Consider the following 9,116-nt stretch of genomic DNA (forward strand, 5'->3'; position numbering starts at 1 on the left):
TAATATATTTTCTACTTCTATTAAGTAGGCCCTTGTTTAATTGGCATGACAAAATCTTTAATTTAGATAACATCATAATTTTTATATTAATATACCCCAATGAACAATAAATATCTCTTCAATTATTTATCTTTTTTATTTCTAGAAATTTTTCTTTAATTATATTGTAAAAGTCACGAATATTTGTCAGGTTAACTCCCACATATTTTTTTAATTGTTATAATGATTTTGAATGGAATTTCTTTTTCTTTCTCTTCCTTCTGGATATTAGCTGAAATGGAGAGAACACCTACTGATTTCATGGCTTTATTTTATATGGTACAACTTTACTAAAGTTAAATCTAGAATTTTGAGTAAATGATTGTATCATATTTAAATTAAGATGTGTTTGCCTCATCTTTGTCTATCTGTATTCTCTCAATATCTTTTTATTATCATACTATTACTAATATTTCTGAACACATATCAAATAATAGCAATAATGATGGAAGTCTTTATAACTGATCTCATTAGGAAGACTTTTAGTGTCTTTTAATTAAATAAAAATAGCTCTTGGATTTAGATAGATACTGAATATCATATTAAGGAAAGGTCTATTTATTCTGAGGTCCAGAAAAAGGAGGGAAAGTTAGGGAAAGGAAGGGAAGGAAGGTAGCTAGGGTTCCCCCTTCCACAGTAGGGAAATATTGACCAGGGTTCTTTGTAGGTAGGCTAGGGAGCAAATTAAATCAGGCTAAACTCCAGGGAAAGTTAGGTAGGTTATTTAGTGTTAGGAAGGGAAAGTTTAGGAAAGCCAGGGAAAGTTGGATTTCTGGAAGCTAGGCAGGGATCAAAGCTCTCCCCCTAGGTTAGGGGGAAAAGGCACCAAAACCCACCCTTCTCTGCTCTTTCACAAAGGAAGTGGGAGGTGTCAGAGTAAGTTACAGTAGAGAGTCCTGGGAGATGGAGTCTCCCAGAGCCTAGGTACACTTCAAAATGCACATTCTCCACTGGAATCCATTAGGAGACTGGTCGCCCCAATGGATCATAACAAAAATAACAGATTAAAGATACATACATTTTTGTAAGGAGAAAATACAACAATCTGGAAATAACAAAACAAAAGAGAAACAAGAACAAAACCAATTAGGGGGCAGTCTACTGTACATATAAAACAAATGCAATTTTAACAAAACAAATGAACTTAACTCCCCAAAGTTCAATTCTGCACATCCATTTTGCTCAGGATCTCCTGGAGCAGTGTAAGGTCTCCACAGGAATCTCCATAGCATCTTCCTCAAGGAGTTCAGTCTCTGGATTTTGAGAGGCAGCAAGTTTCTTACCCTTAAAATAACTTAAACATTTCATACAAAATAAAATACATTCCCCCCTGAGGAGGCTATAAAGAAACATTGAAATCACACAGGGATACATGGCTGAGATGTGAGGCATATGAATCATTGCCAATTAAAAACATCAGAAAAAAAAATCACAAAAAGCCAAATAACTTCTGGATGAAAAATTCTAAATATCCAATTCCAAATCTGATATGTAAAAATTCTAAATAAGGAAAAAACTAAATCATAATTACACAATTCCTATGTAGTATAATGCTTTTAAAATAATCCTGTGCTATATTTGCCAAATACTCTTTTTTAAAAATCTATTGATATAATCATATAACTTTTAATTTGTTATTGCCTATTATTATATGCTCTTTCTTATATTTTTGCTATAAATACAACTTACATATAATTAGCAATCTTCTGAATATATTTCTGTAGACTCTGCTATTATTTTAGTCAATATTTTAAAATCCATATTCATGAATAATATTGGTCCAAAGACTTCTATCTTTGATATATTTCTCCCCAGGTTGCTGATCAGAACTATAATTATCTCAAAGAAAAAAAGTTTGATAAAGTGACATCTATATCTAATTTTGAAAACAATTTATGTTAGGAATAAACTTTTTTGTATTCTCTCTGCATTGATAAAATTCTTTTGTAAGTTCCACTCAGGAGTATTGAGTGAGGGGAAAATTATTAGTTCATTTATGGCTTGTTCAATTTCCATTTCTAGGACTGGGTTTTTTTTTTTTTAATTCCTAAAAGACAACAACACTAATAATCACTAAAATTTGTATCATGCTTTCTATTGCCAGGCACCATGCTTAGCACTTTATAATTGTTATCATATTTGATCCTCAAAACAATCCTGGATGACAGGTGCTAATATCATCCCTATTTTACAGATGAGGAAACTGAGGCAAAGAAGGGTAAAATGGCTTGCCCAGGGTCATAAAGCTAGTAAAAGTCTGAGAATGGATTTGAACTCAGGTCTTCCCTTCTCCAAGTCTGAAACTCTATTCACTATTCCACCTACCTCACTTTACTTATTGTTTTATTGATCTGGATATTTTATAATTTTAATATAAAATACTATATTTTGCCCATCTATTTTATAAGTTTTCACTTTTAAGGGCATATAATTAAGAATAATATTTTCTCACAATGTCCTTATTGTCTCTTCATCTTTTGTAAATTCTAAATGTCCAACATTTGGCAATTTTTCTCTTCTTTAAAAAAAATTAATCATTTGTTTTCTTTGTTGATTATTTTAATTAAGAAACTCAATTTTATCAGCTCAACAGGTTTTATTTTATTATTTATCTGTCTTTTGATTTTCAGAACTTTCTTTGTGATTCGTTGGGAGTTTTAAATTTGCTAATGTTTTAAAGATCCTTTTTTCCCCCCAAGTAAAATTTATTGATCTCTCATTCTCTCAATTTTTTTATGAAAATATTTACAGATATAATTTTTTCATTAAGTGCTACTTTGGTTGTATCCCAAAAGTGTTGGTGTGTTCTTTTGTTTTTGCTATTTTCTATGATGAAATTATTTATTATTTCTATTATTTATTCTAGACTCATCCATTATTGAAGATTGTGTTAGTCGCCATTTAATTTTGAAAATTTTTTAAATTCCCCTAATGACTATAACTTTATTAAATTTTATCCTAGAAAAGATAACTTTGCTATTTCTGTTTTTCTGAAATTGAATTTTTTAAGCTGAAACACATGGAAATTTTTTCAAAGGTCACATTCATTGCTAAAAATATATTTATTCTTTAAAAAAATTTTTTTAATTAAACCCTTGTATTGGTTCCCCAATGGTAAAGGCTAGGCAATGGGAGTTAAGTGACTTGCCCAGGGTTACATAGCTAGGAAGTGTCTGAGGTCATATTTGAACACAGGTCCTGGCATTTCTAGGCCTGGCTCTCAATCCACTGAGCTGCCCAAAAATATGTTTATTCTTTACAACTCATTTCATAATGACCAGGATTACAACTATTCCTAAAATCCTACTCAGGATTTCTTTCTTCCTTGTTTGCTTTCATATTAGATTCATTCATTGCAAAAAATTATGCTTATAACATCTTACATCATGTCATAATAATCAGAAAATGGATATATTACTTGAATGTAAAATGTTGCAGATTTTTTTTCAATTATAAGACTGAAAGCAGAAACCATTCACACCTATGGCAAAAGGGGAGAAATCTTAATTAAATGTGAGTTAGAAGACATCACAATATATGAAATAGATCATTATGGCTACACAAAATTAAGATGTTTTTACAGGAATAAAACCAATTAGTTTATAATTAGAAGAGCAATAGGAAGGAGGCCATTTGCACCAAACATCACTGATTAAAATGTTGATATCCAAAATACTTAAGGAATTGACACAAAGCTATAATACTGAAAGCCAGTAAGTCATTGGATGTGTGGTCAGAAGATATGAACAGTTTTCAAAAGAATTAAAAATTATAAATTGTTACATTAAAGCAAATACCAAATCATTAATATTAAGAAAAATATATATTAAAGTTCCATTTCATAAAAATTGTTAAAAATAACAAAATATAAAAATCCTCAGTGTTGGAGGGGCTAGGAGAACACTACTTGATACACTAGTTTAGGGGTCCCCAAACTATGGCCTGCAGGCCACATGCAGACCCCTCAGGCCATGTATCTAGCCCCCACCACACTTCTGGAAGGGGCACCTCTTTCACTGGTGGTCAGTGAGAGGAGCACTGTATGTGGCAGTGCAGCAAAGGGCATCACTCACCTAGGGTACTACTTCTGGTGACATAATCCTTTGCATGATGCCTTACAATGAAATGCTGGTGCAAAGGATTATGTGGTGACACAATGGAAGACATCAGTATGGTGAGCAGTAACCTGGGGGAGGGGATTCAGCACTGTGTATACCGCTGCCCCATTAGGGTTAGGGTTAGATTTTTATAGTCCTGTCCTTCAAAGGTCTGAGGGACAGTGAACTGCCCCCCTGTGTAAAAAGTTTGGGGACCCCTGCACTAGTTGATCCACTACTGTTGGAGCTGTGAATTGGTCCAACTATTTGGGATGTTAGTTTGGAATTATGCAAGAAAAGTCATGAAACTCTATATTATGGACTTGACAATATCACTACTGACCTGGCCATATGGACCTAAAGTTAAAGTTAAAGGGGTGACGGCAAAGAAGCACAGTATGTACAAAAATATTCACTGAAGCATTTTTTGAACTGGAATTTCCAAGAACTAGAAGAAAGGTAGATGGTTCATCAACCGAGGGAAGAATAAAACAAACAAACAAAAATCTTTGGTATATGAATGTAATGCAATATCACTATACAGGAAGAAATGGTGAAAATTAGGAATATAGAGGCACATGGAAAACTTTGTATGAACTGACATAAGAAAGTTAAATAGAACCAAGATATAAAATTTAAATTTATAGCAATAACTCCAGGTTTTTATTTTTTCCCTAGTTTTATTCATAATCACTAAAGATAGAGAAAGCAGATTAAAGTCTAATCTAACCTAACCAACCATGTGTGTGCATTCTCCAGCCACATTCTGGGAAGTTGGGGGGGCAAGGGGGACACACCAAAACTTTTATCCTCCGTCCCCCCCCACCCCCCATGCACGTATGTTCACATCCATTCATGCAGTGAATGCAGGCAAATGGGATGCTGGGTAAGAGGAGCTAGGTCAGATGAGCCTTGGGGTGTGAATTCTACCTACACAAAGAGAACACTATACACAATTACTTCAACAATATAAATGAAAGGATCATTAAAGGAAATTCAGACTTTAAGTAGTAGAAAAACCAAAGACAAACCCAGCAATCAGATCATGAAATATATCTCCCTCCTCATGACAGAGTGGGAATTCCATGGATAAAATACTTTATGTTTATCCCTATGTTGATATTTCTGGCTTAATTGTTTTTATTTTTCAAATAGAAGGATTCAGTGGGGGCAGGCTTAAAATAAATACAATATAAAGACAAAAAGTATAAATAAGATGGAATTTAAAAGCCACTAGAAATTCAAGCTCTCCAACTTTCTCTGTTATTGAATTAATGGTTTCTAGCTTTTTTGGAAAACACTGATGATTCTTTTTAGTGGCTAAGTATACTGAGAATTGGCTAAAGATAGAAATAGTCACTCCTGGAAAAGTTTTAGAAATACAGTTATCATTATCACGGTAACAAGGACACAGTAAAGGCTTAATAAATTTTGTCCCATTTTCTCTTCTGGAAAGCAATTTGCATTATGCAAATAAAGTTATTAAACTGTTCATATTCCTTCCTGTATAGAAAGTCTGCTGTGGAGAAAAACTTCACAACCCAAAGGAGGTTATTGCCCCCCCCCCAAAAAAGACTCTATAACAATGAAATATTTATGACAATACTTTTTGTGGTAGCAAAAAAGGAAACAAATTAGAGGTTATGTATGGATTGGAAGATGGCTAAACAAATTATAGTATATTTATATAGTATATAGTATATTTCTTAAAAGAAACAAGTTTCTTAAAACATAGTAATACTTCATTATATTAATATACTATAATTTTTGTTAAAATGGTGGATAGAGAAGTATGGGAGGCGTGCTAGAGAAGTGCAGAATGGCTTAAATGACCTGATACAAAGTGAAGCAAGCAGAACTAGGAAAACAATATTCACAATAACTGCAGTTATTAAAAGAACAATAACAAAACAACCAAAACTATATTATTATAAAATTATAAAGATCAAGCTTGTCTCATAAGATGAAATGTAAAAAACACTCCATTTACTATTATAGAGATGAGGGTCCATGGATAGGAAACAAGACATATGTTTGTTTTTTTTAAACCCTTACCTTCTGTCTTAGAGTCAATATTAGGTAACAGTTCCAAGGCAGAAGAGTAGTAAGATCCAGACAAAAGGGATTGTCAACATGGAATCTAAAGTTCATCAGATCTTACTAGGCTATAAGTTTGGGGTTTCTAGATTCCATGTTGACAGGATTAAGTGACTTGCTTAGGGCCACACACCTAGAGAGTGTCTGAGGCCAAATTCAAACATAGGAACTCCTATCTCCAGGCCTGGCTTTCTATCCACTGAACTACCTAGCTGTCTCTAGAATTATTTTTTAATGTGATGATTAGCCTTGTTAAACTTTTATTTTTTACTTTTTCCTCTTTAATTTTTTTTCTTTGTTTTAAAATCTGACCTATGAGACTGATGGTCTCACAGAGGAAAAAAGAGTGATATAGGAGGAAATGTAGATGATATAAAAACAAAAGATCTATTTAATACCAACACCAACAACAACAAAGAATTGGTCTGGCCTGCTTGTAAAGATTTATGGCCCAGCAACTTGTTGCTGGCTAAATGGTCTTCTGTTTGTCCTCTAGAGCTAAATGTAAAAAGTCAAGCATCACTTAGCAATTAAAGATAAGGTCTAGAAGTCTAAATTCTTAGCTGAGATCTGTAAATCCTTAGCAAAGACTTTTCCAAATTGCATTTTATTTCCCAGAGAAAGTTGAAGCCTAAAAGTCTATAATTACTCAACCAATACATTTCTGTGGCTCAACTCACTAATAATGAGGCTCTTTGTCTAAAAGTCACTGCATGGAAAGTACTTGCTTGATCGAATCATGACCACTCAGTGAGATAATCAAATACCATTGACTCCGCTTGAAGACCTTTCAGAGAGGAAATGCAATTGGAACTGGACCTTGAAGGATGAGTACAAACTGAATAGATAGTCAGCAAACTCAGAAGGGCCTTACCCAGGATGCATTTCTTCATTCATCTCATGGGAATATATTGCCCTCAACTTTTCATTCAGCATTCTGGTTCCAAATTTCTTGGAAAGAGTTTAACTTCAGACATTGCAAGTCAACCAATCCATCCATGAATATTTATTAAGCAACTAATCAGACACTGTGCTAAAAAGAATGAAACAATCTCTACTTTCAAAGAGCTAACAGTCTAAAGGAGTAGTAATTTGAGAGGGGGGCACCTTAGCATTTGGGAAATCAAGAATGGTGAGGATGGAATTCTTCCCAGGCATGGGGAATGGCTAGTCTAAAGGAATGGAGTCAAGATTTGGAGTGCCATGTATAATGAATAGAGAGAAAAGCATTTTGTTTCAATTGCAGAGTTTGGAAGGGGAAGGGATATACATTGATACTAGAAATGTAGGTTGTGATTAAGAGTTTAAAAACTGAATGAAAGGCAGCTAAGTGGTTCAGTGGATAGATCGCCAGGCCTAGAAACAGGAGGACCCGGGTTCAAATTTGATCTCATCCACTTTCTAAGTGTGTGACCCTGGGCAAGTTGCTTACCCCCAATTGCCTAACCCTTAGTGGCCTTCCGCCTTGGAACTGATACTTAGTATAGATTTTAAGAAAAAGGCAAGGGTTTAAAAAATACTGAATGGAGAAAATTGTAGAGATTCACTAAGAAGACAGTGGAATTTATGGTGTAGGGAGTGATATGATCAAATCTGCTCATGAAACTTAAGGGAAATCACTTTGGTAACTATATATGATGTCTGGAAGTAAGGAGAAATTTGAGGCAGAGACCAATTAATTAGGAGGTCTTTTCCTTATCTAGGTGAGAGGTGACTTGAGCTTGAACTAAGCTGGTGACTGAATGACTAGAGATGAGTTTGGCTGCAAAAAATGCCTTGAAGATTTGACAGCTGATTGAGCATGTAGCATTAGGGAGAGTGAGGAATCCAGCATAGCATCAAGATTGACCCTGTTGGGCAGCTTAGACGCCTCAGTGGATTGAGAGCTAGGCCTAGAGATGGAAGGTCTTGGGTTCAAATATGGCCTCAGACACTGCCTAACTGTGTGACCCTGGGCAAGTCACTTAACCCCCACTGCTTTAGCCCTTACCACTCTTCTGCCTTGGAACCAATAGCCAGTATGGATTCTAAAATAGAAGGTAAGGTTTTTTTTAAAAGGAGTTAAAAAAAAAAACTTAAAACCTTGAACTAGTGGCAGAATGGTACTGCATTAGATTGAAAGTATAAAAAGCATAAACCATTGCTAATACCATGTAATGAATTAAATAAACATTGATAAAGCTAGATCCACTTTGTATCAGGCACATGGCCAGTGATACAGAGACAAAACTGAACCTCTCCCTGCCCTTAAGAAGCATATACTCTATGACAATAATACATATATTTAAGTAAGTAAATCCAAAGTAACCCAAAGTCATTTCAGTAGGGGAGTGGAAATAGCTGGATGGAGAAGGGGCCAGCAATGCCTCAGTACTACCTGGCCTGTTTTTTGAAGGAAGGTAGAAAAGACGGGAGGAAAAGAATAAGTCTAGCTGCATCCCTTTGTAACTTCATTCAAAAGCTAATTCAATGGATTAATCACTGGCTTTAATTAAGGATTATGTTACAGAGACCTCTGTAATTGGTGATTTAATTTAATGAGCTATTACAAGTTGAAGTAATTTCCACTTCCTTTAACTTGACTGCATTGAGCCCAGTTTGGCAGGAAACTCTTATTACTTGCCCGATTATCCTAAGCTTTCCAGACCAGGGACTTTTGATGATGTTTGACTTCAATCTAGAGAATGAAACCCGCCTGGGTTAGAAATCAGAAAGATGCTGACGGCACATCCGCAGAGCAGATGTTCTCTCTCCTCTTACAACGTTTACATATGTGAGGCGATCTGAACTTGTCTCAGAACAAAGCTGATGCCCAGTCCTTGATTATTTATATAAATTAAAGGACAGCTTAACTTAATTTCTAGCAGGTGTGCCCCCTGGCAA

This window comes from Monodelphis domestica, chromosome 1 (assembly GCF_027887165.1).
Source record: "Monodelphis domestica isolate mMonDom1 chromosome 1, mMonDom1.pri, whole genome shotgun sequence".
NCBI classification, from domain to species: Eukaryota; Metazoa; Chordata; class Mammalia; order Didelphimorphia; family Didelphidae; genus Monodelphis; species Monodelphis domestica.